Source organism: Palaemon carinicauda, chromosome 12 (genome assembly GCF_036898095.1).
Source record: "Palaemon carinicauda isolate YSFRI2023 chromosome 12, ASM3689809v2, whole genome shotgun sequence".
Classification (NCBI taxonomy): domain Eukaryota; kingdom Metazoa; phylum Arthropoda; class Malacostraca; order Decapoda; family Palaemonidae; genus Palaemon; species Palaemon carinicauda.
The window spans coordinates 117,805,781-117,820,780 of record NC_090736.1 but is presented as its reverse complement, the minus strand read 5'-3'; positions in this window follow the sequence as shown (position 1 = coordinate 117,820,780).

Here is a 15,000-nt window from a genome sequence, read left to right as displayed (position 1 = left end):
GTCCGGGTACACAAATGTCCAGGGACGCAAATGTCCGGTTACGCAATTGTCCGGGACGCAAATGTCCGGTACGCAAATGTCCGGGACGCAAATGTCCTAAAACCGTATGTAAGATTTTAACAGCAACTTTCCTGGTCTTAGGAAAGTGAATCACATAAATATCAGTATAAATATCATGAAGAAGTTTCATCGATTTTAGAATTTGAATCGCTAATATTCAAGGGTAAAACTTAAGCATTTAAATTTTTGCAATAACTCATATAGAATTACCTATTTTTTACAAAGTTTTATAGTATAATTTTTTTGCAGTAAAAAATAGTGGACAAGCTTGAAAAATTTCATTGCATCGCTTCAAGAAATTTAATATTTCTGTGCTGTGTACTTTCCACATTCTACTTTCTTGCCATTTTGATTGGAATTGGAAACAAAAGAAAAGAGAATTAAGACATATGAGAAGTATTCGTGCTTGAATCTAGAGAAACATTAACTAAGTTCTTCCGTGCCTTATTATTATTATTATTATTATTATTATTATTATTATTATTATTATTATTATTATTATTATTATTATTATTATTATTATTATTATTATTATTTCGTATTTCACTATTCTTTAAAAGAAGTTACTTGAAACATTAAAAATTCGATAAAAAATATAGAGAACTGGAAAATGGAGGAAAACTGAGAAATTCCTCTCGTCCAGTTGAGCAAAGATGTTGAAGGGTTGAAGCACGTAACAAATTGTCGGGCGTCAACTTTCTTAACGACCTCCATCAAATTCATTCTCAAAGGAGAAACTTGAAGTCAAGTTTCACAGGAGCAGAGTTCATGCACTGGAGTTTCAATATTCTTTTCATTTAATTATATTCTGTGACAGAGCCTAAATATAACTTAAACGTTTTAATTGTACAAAATTTTCTATTTTTTTATTAAGAAAGAAAAGCGTTAATGGCATTTTTTTTAAATTCCTTTGGTTTTTTTACTTACTAAAAAGTTATTTATATAAATAATTACAGAATTTCTATTTTTCTTTCATACTATAAATCGCAAATCCTCAGCAAGTATATGTAAAGTTTACTCGTGAATACATTACTGTGGATTGGATTAAAATTATTATTATTATTATTATTATTATTATTATTATTATTATTATTATTATTAGTATTATTATTATTATAGTAAAACAACGACAAATCACGTGTACACACTTAAATTTTACATTTCAATCAATCCTTTATAGATTAACGGTAATAGACGTAGTTAGCCCAAATAAAACACCAAAATACATCAAAGATCTCGGCTTCAAATTACAATTTGTTTAAATTTTCCATGAGAAAGATTTTATATAAGCTTAATGAAGAGATCGAAACTATTCTGAAACCCTCCTTTTAAAGGATAAAAGGGAGTGGCCATGAAAAGTCCTTATAACTCAGAAATATTTTTTTTTCGTAAATAAAAAAAATGTGATTAATTGAAGAAATTCAGATGATAGTCACTTCAATTTCTACAGACAGTCGTTGCAAGCTTATGGGTCTGATATTCAGCATCTAATTAAATCAAAATGTATTTATTAATTATCTAGAAAACCTACTGAATAGAAATTCAAGGTCAATTGGCTCAATAATGCTAAAGAGAGGAGTTGTTAATTTTATTATACATCGGACTCTAAAGAGTTCGAAACCATGGTTTTATATATATATATATATATATATATATATATATATATATATATATATATATATATATATATATATATATATATATATATATATATATATCTATATATATATATATATATATATATATATATATATATATATATATATATACATATATATATATATATATATATATATATATATATATATATATATATATATATATATATATATATATATATATATATATATATATATACATATATATATATATATATATATATATATATATATATATATATATATATATAAATAAATAAATATATATATATATATATATATATATATATATATATATATATATATATATATATACACACACATATATATATATATATATATATATATATATATATATATATATATATATATATATATATATATATATATATATATACGTATATATAAATACATATATATACAGTATACATACATACATATATATATATATATATATATATATATATATATATATATATATATATATATATATATATATATATATATATATATATATATATATATATATATATATATATATTATATATATTCCAAACCTCTTATTTTAATAGTAAATCACTAAAAAAAATTAAAAATAATTCTATGCTATAAACTGCTTCCAAAGAAACCAAATTGCGAATGAACAGAGATGATACACAGAGGACTTACTGAAGAGCTAAGAGGCGAATAGAGCCTCAAACATAATCAACTCATCATAGGATATCACTGCTTTGAAACATTAATTATGTCGACGATGATTATCTTAATTGCATTGTATTTCATCGAAAAGATATTACCTCAGTTTTTTTACAATGAATAATTTTACGACAAGATAATGTCCTTTAAGCAATGCTCGTCAGGATCCCATTACTGACGTGGTAAATGAATCAGGGGTAACGCAGAATTCATGTTTATGATTAATGGGGGAGAGAGAGAGAGAGAGAGAGAGAGAGAGAGAGAGAGAGAGAGAGAGAGAGAGAGAGAGAGAGAGAGAGAGAGAGAGAGAGAGAGAGAAAGATAACAATTAGAATCTTGGAATGTGTTTGGCCGGTCAGGAAAATGGAAACAAATGCTTTCCTCTCACGTTAACTAGTCAATTTTTACTCTTAGCTCGTCCAAAGTAAAATGATTCTAATAAAGAGTTATAATAATACTTTTATATCTATGTGTTTATCCACATACGTCTGAGAAAGAGGAGAAAAAGAGGGAGGATATAGCTTAGTGTTTTACTTTGTCTCTTCTTTTAAGAAATTATATCTTGATGCAGTCGCCATACTTAACTCGGTGAGTCTCTCCGTTTTTTTCTAAAATGTCTATCTTGAAAACCCTTTTAACTCATCTCTTTTATGTTCAGGATCTGGAAATATCCAAGAAACACTAAAAAACTTCCTGAATTATGGAGCTAATGTTTTAGATTAACTTTTCTATGTTGAAAGGTGACCTGTTAACAAGGTTAAGTGGATGACGTCAACTTACTCATTAGCAATAGATCATACAATATCTCTACACTGAGAGGATGCGTCATTTATAATAAAAAACAACAAAAAAGTTTCCGTTTTAAGTGTTGCATTTTTTATATCATTGCAGAATGAAACGAAAAGATATTCCATAAAACCCTATATTTTAATTAAATTTTATGCAACGCTTTGAAATAATCTCCCTTGGGGCGTTTCATGTATGACACATTAATATGTAGGGTCATTACTACAATCCCGACATAGATAATATCCATTAACATAAATTAGATTAAAGTGCAATGGGAATTATACCCCAATTCTCTTTTCATAATAGTATTTTTTTTTAAGTAAAATAAAAATTTTTTATTGGATTTAATGAAACCATCAAATGAGAAATGAACGTGCCATAAATATTCATGTTAAGAAAAAACTAGATAAAAAAACAATATATAATTTGAAATATAAAATAATCTTCTGTTTAGTCCTCTATATATAACAGCTTCATGTGTAGACTTTTTTATCTTATTTCTTTTCCCAATGTGACAGCGAGACCTTTTTCGCCCATCATTACAAATTTTCTAAAAATTGATGGCATAAAAGAATTTCACAAAATAAGAAATATATATGTTGAATATGGATTGAATAATTTTAGTAACAAACAATAGAATTTCTACCTTTAAAATTGGATAACTTTCAAATCCAATTATATTGTGAACATAACTGAATATACCCAAAGGAAAACGTTATCATTTGTTTCATTTATGGAAAAAAACAGACTTACGTAAAGGAAAAACATTCAGAAAGTTATATAACAAATTATTCAGTTTAAAAGATCTCATATTTAAGCAGAGGAAATAAACACTATATATATATATATATATATATATATATATATATATATATATATATATATATATATATATATATATATATATATATATATATATATATATATATATATATATATTTATCTATACACACACACACACACACACACACACACACATATATATATATATATATATATATATATATATATATATATATATATATATATATATATATATATATATATATATATACTGTATATCAGTGGTTCTGTAACTGGAGTCCGCGGTCCTCCGGGGGACCGCAAAGGCGTCTCAGGGGCATCGTGAAGGGGCCACCAAATCATCATCACACGTAGGCTATATTAGGATCAGTCTCACCATACGGTTTGGCATTTAATATATGCTTACAAACGTTCTTTTTCTTCTGGTGGTTTATAGTTAAAAAAAAAAAACAAAAAAAAAAAAAAAAAAAACACTATTATTCAACATAATATGTATTTCACTAGCTTTCTTATGAGAGAATGAAATAGTAAAAGAAAAAAAATAATGAAGTTATATGAATGTAAAATGGACTTGGGAATGTTTCATAATTCCAGAATAGCCGCAGGTATCAAGTGGTACTTATTATTGAGTGCGACACAAATGAAAAAAAAAAAAAAGTTTACTAAGTACACACAAACGCACGTGATTTCGCCTAAGTCCAACTGTTTAAATGAGAGAGAGAGAGAGAGAGAGAGAGAGAGAGAGAGAGAGAGAGAGAGAGAGAGAGAGAGAGAGAGAGAGAGAGAGAGTACATGAAAAGAAATCAAATACAATTACTTTACATTACTTTTCTTGCAATCCTTTTGTAAGTAAAAGGGAATAATCTATACATTTATAAAATCAATACTAATACCAAGGATGTAGTTAAATTACAGTACAAACCGAAAGATGGTATAGTGCATGGTACGGAGAGACCAAATCCTTGTAGGCCTACTTGTTTTATTTATGATAATATAGATTTTATATCGTACATTTGGTAGCACTGGGTATTTTACACTACTGACTAGCTGTCGGCCGAGTGCGTTTTATGCAACGTGACCCAGATAGGTACTGCACCGATCTTTATTTTGCACATCAAAGCAACCAAGTTGCTTCCCTAACTCCCCTCCCTCTCTTTATTAAAAAAATATTCCTATAATATTATTTTACTTTTGTGTGTGTGCATTTGTGCGTCCGTGTCACAGACAATTACTAGCATATAATAGAAAATAAAATATAAATTAAATATAATAAAAATTTAGAATGGCTTGCCTGTACAGCGTACAGTGACGACTCTTTAAGAGTCAGTGTGTGGACGCATGTTGCGAAGTGAAGTGGTTTGTTCTGAACTGTGCCTACTATTATCACTACCAGTGGTGGTAGCCTACCACTGTAGACTACCATCACTGGTAGGCCTATACACGGTTAAGAATTATTATTTACTATTCAATTTTTACAATTTTATTATTCCCCTCTAGATTTATAATGACTCAAAAAAGATGATATATGATGATTCATATTGTAAATTATGTTTTACTGTATTAACTTGTAAAGGGAAAGATAAACCACAGTGTGGTTTTTTTTTTTTTTTTTTGCTCTGAGGTGTTGGCATCTACTTCTTTAAAGCCCAGCAAGTTAAAGACACTTGGAAACGAAGCATCCCAGTTCAATAATACAAGATGTCGACTTCTTCAGCCGCAAAGCCGAACAATTGCACAAATGCAGACTTGATAACACAGGTTTGTTTTCACAGAACAATAAATCTGGGTTAATGACCTCCTATGAGTTTTCAAGAAAAATAGCTGTTGCTAAAAAAACCGACAACATCGGAAAACAACTAATATTATATTTCTGCAAAGATATCATATCGAATGTATTTGGAAGTTCTGAACTTGATAAGCTGAAGCATGTCTCCCTGTTAAATGATACTGTAAAGAGGCGTATAACGGAGATGTCTGATAACATACTGTCGCAGGTGATCTTCATTTTTCAGAATTCTATTTTCAGCTTTTTTTTGTAATCCAGCTTGATGAAACAACGGATATTTCCAACTTAGCCCAACTTTGCGTCTACGTACGATACGTGCATGACAAGCACCTGGAAGACGAATTTTTGTTTCATGAAACTTTCAGCTCCAGAACAACTTGCAAAGGATATATTTAACAAAGTGGGCAGCTTTTTTCGAGACACAAGGTATCAAATAGGAACTTGTTGTTGGCGTGTGTACTGACGGAGTTCCAGTAATGCTTGGTTGTCGTTCTGGTTTTCAGACTTTGGTTAAGCAAAAATTGCCAGAGATTATTGGTAGGCCTACACATTGCATTATTCGCCGCCAAGCATTAGTAATGAAAATCACGCCTGATGAGTTGAGCAATGTTCTCGATGAGGTGGTTAAAGCAGTTAACTTTATTAAAGCTAATGCACTTAACTCTCATTTGTTTTCTGCATTATATATAGAGAGTGATTCCGAATTTGAAACACTTATTGCATTCACACATAAGAAAAATTTCGTACTATGTGAAGAAGTTCAACACTTTTTTGTAGACCCAGCCAGACTTCTCTGATGTCAGTTTTCTTATATGTCTGACATTTTTGATAGACATATTTGAATCCATGAATTCCCTCAATTTATCACTGCAAGGAAAAGAGATCACAGTACTCCATTGCCATGAAAAAATTACTGCTTTCAAAATGAAACTCGAAATATGGCTTTCGAAGATGGAAAAGAAAAATTTTGCCCAATTTCAACAATTAAACACATATATTGATGAGAAGGAGCTTAATGTCGAAGACAATATCATAAAGTTGATGAAACAACATGTATCACTTTTTAGTGAAGAAATAATTTATTATTTTCCTAACCTACAAAACTTTGAAAAATACTATCATTTTATCAAGAGCCCTTTTGTACTTGCTATTAATGATCTGCCTTCAGACGATGATTCTATACACGAAAAATTTATTGAATGGATTAATGATGCAGGCGCAAAACATATTTTCCGTGAAATGTGAAGTAGTGATTTTTGGATTGAAATGGCAAATTCCTATCCCAGTGTAGCAACGATGGCATTAAAAGTGTTGATTCCATTTGCAACCACCTATGAGTATGAGCCAGTATTTTCCACACTACTTGCAATGAAATCAAAATCCCGAAACAGATAAGAAACAACACATTATATGAGAGTTGCACTGGCTAAAATAAAGCCAAATATAGAAAAATTGGTTCAGGAAAAGCAAATGCACCCATTTCATTGAATGTACATTTAGTAAATAAGGTTGCATTCTCTGATTATATTTGTTTTGGCCAAAATATTTTTTCGTTCAATATAATATGCATTTTCTTATCAATTAAGTGGTTGTCAAGTTTTATTTTTTTTGTTACATTATATAAATGTTTCCATTTTTTTATACGCAATGGTTTCCAGATATATACCTTCGTTTCAGTATCTTAATTTAACCGTTTTCTGAATATATAATTATTTGATGAAAATGTGTTGTTTCAGTAACCGTATGGTATATTTTGTACTGTTAATTGTAATTAATTTAGAAAAAGGTCCGCAGAGTAATCTAAAACATATATAGAGACCACCATGCAAAAATCTCACAATATTTTGAGAACCACTGATGTATATATATACACACACACACACACACACACACACACACACACATATATATATATATATATATATATATATATATATATATATATATATATATATATATATATATATATATATATATATATATATACGCTGAATATGGATTGAATAACTTTAGTAACAAACAATAGAATTTCTACCTTTAAAACTAGATAACTTTCAAATTCAATTATATTATGAACATAACTGAGTATATTCAAAGAAAAACGTTATCATTTATTTCATTAACAGAAAAAAACAGACTTGCGTAAAAGAAAAACATTCAAAAACTTATATAACAAATTATTCAGTTCAAAAGATCCCATTTCTATGCACAGAAAATAAAAACTATATAAATGTATAAATATATGTGTGTGTATATATATATATATATATATATATATATATATATATATATATATATATATATATATATATATATATATATAAGCAATATGAGTTTTTTTTGTGACTAATAACTTAATAAGGTGATACTCCTTTAAAGAGGTGATATAGCTGACATTACGGATAAAAAAGAGGAATTTGTAGTTTACCATATCTCTCTCTCTCTCTCTCTCTCTCTCTCTCTCTCTCTCTCTCTCTCTCTCTCTCTCTCTCTCTCTCTCTCTCTCTCTCTCTCTTGTTGAAAAAACTATTTAGAAAGTAATCCGATAATTTGACACTTTGTATGCTTTTGCTAGTGTACCTTAATAACATTTCAAGCACCCAAATAGAGAAAAAATAACCCTTTTCCAAGACCACTTCCTCTTTAGCGCTGAGAAGAGTAACGGTAATTTACATTATTTTTGTGAAAGTCGGCCTACGAAAAAATTAAAACAAATTGACATCGTTAGAGTACCAATATAACCCTATAATGGCTATGGGGAAACACTTGAACGGCTATTTTCCACTGTAAACACCAGATAACTATCCTACTAGTGGAAATTTTCCTATTTTTGTTCTTTATTGTGGAAATGATACATCCCCCTAATAGCGGTACGTCTTGAGCTAGGAAGGCTCAGAAGTTCTACTGTCACTGAAATAGGAGTTTTTGGCGGGCTTACCTCAACAAAAATTAGAGTTTTCATTAGGTTTTATTACTTTGTTCGTTTACTAAAGCATATGCGAATAGGCACAGAGACACATAAATAAATATATATATATATATATATATATATATATATATATATATATATATATATATATATATATATATATATATATATATATATGGATATGTGTATATATATATATATATATATATATATATATATATATATATATATATATATATATATATATATATATATATATATATATATATATATATATATATATATATATATATATATATATATATATATATATATATATATATATATATATATATATATTTATATTTATATTTATATATATAAATCATCAACCATGGATAGGACATGCATAAATCGTCATATTAACTTGTCAATCCATCGTCTTCTGTTCTTTCCCTTCGTTCTTTTGCAATACCGAGAAACCCGTTTTGTTGTCTGTCATTCTCATTGTATGCTCATTCGATGTCTATTTCTTTATCTTACATGTTATTAGAATGTCCCCTACTTTAGTGTGCTCTCGTTTCCATGTTGCTCTTTTTCTGTCTATTTTTGTTATTCCTATCATTATTATATTCATAATTCTTTGAGATATGACTAACTTAAGTTCTACGGCTTTAGAAAAGCTCCAAGTTTCTAATGCATAAGTTAGTATTAGTAGGACAATGGATTAAATACTTTTCTTTTCAGATGGAGTAGTATTTTTACTTTTCATAATCTAATTTTTTTTTTGTGAAGGGGGGGGGGGGCAGATACTTTCTACCCCATGCTTATCCTTCTTTCAATTTCGTTCGCTGTCCCCGGGAAACACTTGCTTCTGCCCTAAGTACTACATTCATTTGCAATTTTCTAGAGGCTCGTCAATAATTCCTATTTGCTGTCTTTGCTTTTTCATTGAACACTATTTTGGTTTTACTAGTATTCATTATCAGTCTTACACTTGTTCTTTCTCTATTATAATCGTCTATCATCTTTTATAACCTCTCACATGATTCACTAAACAGCATTATGTCAGCTGTAAATTTTTAGAGGTTCAAGTATTCCCAATTAATGTTAATTCCCACATTTCTTTCCAAACTACATTCATAGAAATTTCTTGGTATGGTGTGAATAATTCACAGATGTGGTTTTCCTTTTTGCCTTTGTTTTCAATTGAAATTGTCTCACTATCTTTATGTAGTCTTAGGATTCATGTACTTCTCGTATACTGTATATTTCTTCAAGTGTTCTAACATAAAATTTATATATTCCTCGTCTTTTAAGGGCTTTCATTACGGCTGAGGTTTTGTCAGAATCAACAGCTTTCTCATAGTCTATGAATGTCATATAAAGTGGTTTGTCATACTATGTTAATTTTTCCATTATTTGTATAATTACATAGATATGGTCAGTAGATAAATACTAATTTTAAAGCCTGCCTGCCCTTTTGGTTAATAAAGTCTATATGTCTTTTTATTCCGCCTAATATGATCATTGTCGATTTCTTATATATTACTGAGAATAAACTTATTTGTCCATAGTATTTCAGGTCTTTTGTATCCGCTTCTTTATAAATTATAAAAAGCTAAAGTTCTTCCAAGCTGTAGGCATGGTATTATTGCAGATAGTCTGTTAATTGTTCAGTGAGTTTTACTAACAGAAAATCTCTTCAATCTAATGTCAAATCAATTGTTAAGTCATATTCTCCTGCTTTTCTCCTTCATTTCATGAATTTTAATGCTTCACTTCTCCTACTATTACTTCAGGTACCGGATCAGATGTTTCATTATTTTTATCGGCAATTTTTTTTTTTCTTTTTTTTTTTTTTTACTATTGTATTGAATTTTATAGACATCATCTGTAATTTTTATTTCTCCATCTCTATTTTTCCTATGATATTTACATTTTCATCCTTCAAAGCAGAAATTTCTTGCGTCATGTTCCTAGTCTTCATTGCATCAATTTGATGCTTCTTCCTTGCTATATTTTGTCCTAAATTTTGGGTTGGTTGTGTTAACGAATATCTTGGGATATATATATATATATATATATATATATATATATATATATATATATATATATATATATATATATATATATATATACATATACATATATATATATATATATATATATATATATATATATATATATATATATATATATATATATATATATATATATATATATATATATATATATATATGTGTGTGTGTGTGTGTGTGTGTGTGTCTGCGTTGATGTGTGTGTGTGTGTGAGTGAGCAGCTGCGTGAGTATAAGCTTATGTAAGCTTTTGCTTTTGTTCAATAATTAATTTAGGTGCTAGTGATACTGAACACAATCATTTATTTAACATGACACGTGGCAAATTGTTCCATTCTTTATATGAACCATAATTAAACAATCAAATGCTACGATGAGTTAAGACAGGAGAGTGGCACCTTGATGAAACAATTAAACATCACTCCTGGTATATGATATTTAGCTCAGATTGTCAAGGATGGATTAAGTTCTCCCTTTCTTTCCTAAGTTTCTGCATTTTTTTTATTTTTTATGATTTTATTTTGGTATTTATAATGCGGTTATACTTTTCTTGGTGTCTTGGTTGCTGTTTTTCTCATTCCAGGGTAGCTCTGGAGAAATGATTATTTATCAGTCTAGATTTGGTAATTAATCTTGTGGACAATGTAAATTTGTTTTAAGTTTGTTTTCAGCATTCAATGCCAATATATGTACCTTGATATTAATAATGGTAGTAATAACGATAGTAATTATAGTATTATAATAGCGACTTAGAAAACAGTTACTTGCGGAGTATTGAGAATCAAAATGTGAATTAATAAATCACCTTAATTTTGAAAAGACTTGAGCCCATTGTGACAAGATCCACGAAAACTACATTTCTGAGATACAGACATCTAAGCAAGGAAAATGCTATTCATAGATAGCAGATAGGCCAGGACACAAGCCAGCCCATTAAGATAATACCACTGGAGAGTTATTGGATTTTTTGACTGGACAGACAGTACTAAATTTGAACCCTCTCTCTGGTTATGGCTCATATTTTCTTTGCCTACACATATAAATAATAGTCCTCCTCGTAAGGGTAGAGGGATTCTTTAGGAATGGTAAGTAGCTTTTCTATGAGAAGGGGGCTACAAAATAAAAACAATTGTTCTCTAGTCATGGGTAATGCCATAGCATCTGTACCATGGTATTCCACTGTCATTGGTTATAGTTCTCTTTCTTATTATTATTTATATTATTATTATTATTATTATTATTATTATTATTATTATTATTATTATTATTATTATTATTATTATTATTATTAATAGTTTTATAGTTTACATATCAGAAATGCAATACAATATTATTGCTGCTCTTGAAATATTTTATTCCTAATTTTCATTACTTGTCTTGTAATTTTATTATTTCGTAGTTTCCTTTCCTAACTGGGCCCATATTTTTCCCTATTTGGAGGCCTTGGGTTTATACCGTCATCCTTTTCACACTATTGTTTTAGCTTAGCTAGTATGAATATTTTTAATAATGATAATGATCCTGGTTAAACGCCTCGATAGTCAACGAACTAAAGGGAACCGAATTTTTTATTTTCTTTTACAAAATGTATTTGGTTCACTTATCTCACAACTGAGATATATTTTCATTTTATCCCGCATATATATTACTTTCTTTTCTGTTGGATTCCGAGACATTACAATTGATTGACCTCACAAACTTCCATACCTGAATGAGGATATAAAATTTCGATGAATTTGTCATGTATTTTTGTTTTTTCTTTAATAATTGATGTTCTCCGCCATCATTTTTGTTCCATATAATATGTGAATTTTCTTCTCTTTTAGGTTATCGACTTTGTTTCCTGATTCCTCTATTTTAGCAGTTGGATATTCATATTAGAGAGAGAGAGAGAGAGAGAGAGAGAGAGAGAGAGAGAGAGAGAGAGAGAGAGAGAGAGAGAGAGAGAGAGAGAGAATATTGGGTTTGCTGGATGATAATTCCCTTCTCCCGTTTGTCATTATGCTTTTCCTACAACTGTTAATGACACCATTGATCAAGATGCATATAATATAATGTAAAGGTTTTTTACGAGAGACGTTCTATTAATAGGCGAATATTGTTTATTTCTATAACTGCATTACTTAAGTCTTACCTAAATTATTCATCTAAAAAATCTACACCGCAATTGTCAAATATATATATATATATATATATATATATATATATATATATATATATTATATATATATATATATATATATATATATATATATATATATATATATATATATATATATATATATATAATATATATATATATATATATATATATATATATATGTATATATATATATGTATGTATGTATATATATATATATATATATATATATATATATATATATATATAATATGTGTATGTGTGTGTGTGTACATGCGTGTGTGCACACGCGTGTTTCCTCAAAAAAGGCTCATGAAAAATGAAGTGTAAATGAATCACTATATTCCACTCAAAATACATATTTGTCGAAATATAGATATGACAAAGCGAACAGGGAAATGCAGAGATTATGAATGATTGACTAGCCAATAAATTGGCAGGTGTTTCACTAAGACACAAGGTAGAAATTAAAAGAATTATAACCCTGGAATGGGGAGGTTTTGTTAAAAAAAAAACTAGATAATGAAATATAAAGTACCAGTTTCTCTGAAAACAAAAGTATTAATTGAGATTGTCCTACCAGTAGCAAATTATGCATCGTGAACTTGGAGCCTTACTAAAGCCTTAGAACATATACTACTTAATTAAACTCAAAGAGCTATAGAAAGAATATTAATGGGAATAACACTAAACGACAGCAAAAGAGACCAATATGGATTTCGAGATCAAACTGAATTATAGGATATTTCAACAACATGTAATAAAAAGAGATGGACATTGCCAGGATATATAATGAAAAGGACAGAAAAAACATGGACATTAAGAAGAACAGATTGTGTCTTGGAGATTGTAAGATTAGCAGGGAAGGAAGAGAAGACGATGTCGTGGACGACCTAGGAAAGTTTGCGTTTGTGGACTGGCAAAAAAAAAGACCATAAAGAAAAGCAAGTTATAGGACATGTCTGAGGCCTTTGTTCTACAGTAGACTATTAATGACTGATGATGATAAATATATATATATATATATATATATATATATATATATATATATATATATATATATATATATATATATATAATATATATATATATATATATATATATATATATATATATATATATATATATATATGTCTGTGTATACATATTATTATCATCATCAGCCATTAATAGTCTACTACAGAACATAGGGCTCAAACATGTCCTTTAACTTGCTTTTGTTTATTGTCTTTATTTTTCCTCTGCGTATGTGTACGTATGTATGTAGGCTAGATATCTTTTTTTTTTATATTACGGAATTATTTTCTCACATGAATCTTTTCATATACAATATGATTAGGTCAAAGGTTAAGGTCACAAGAAGGTGAACAGTCAAACAATTTTTTTTTGCTCTATCGAGGTCAGTTTTTATCCGATTGGAATAGAACTAGTACTAAAATAAGCACACTTTAATTGCCCAGCTTGTGATAGGCAACATGGTCCAAATCATGTTCAGGCAAAGGTCAAAAAGTCTTTTTGCTATATTGTGGTAACTTTTATCTGATTTGCATGAAACTAGTGCCAAAATGTGCATAATTCAATTGCCTATTCTGTGATATAACATATATCTGTTATGTTTAATAATAGAATACTCACAGTATAAATAAAAGACTATAGATTGTAAGGCGTAAGTCAGGTGGAACTAAATGGGAATTTAAAAACAATTAAGAAAATTAGTACAACTTTGTTGCAACTTTTTAAGTTTATTCTTCATGAGAATAAAAATGACAGTAAATTTTGATATGTCCTATAAAGAATTTTATAAATCAATTCTATAGATACCAGACTAGATTGTTTTAATACAAAGTCCTAATTGAAATGACGACTGGGACAGATGGACACATATCAAAACATCAAAATTTACTCTTTTCGTCTCTACAGCAATTTAAGTACCTAGTTACTAGTTGAATACTGTTGGTCGCAACTAGTTTGAAGATAGAAAAAGAAAGAATTTACCCGTTTCCCATCATCATAGTTGTATGGAAAGGATTTCGAAGAGGTTATGCGATGTTAGTGAAAAAATTCGAAAGAATTCTCTCT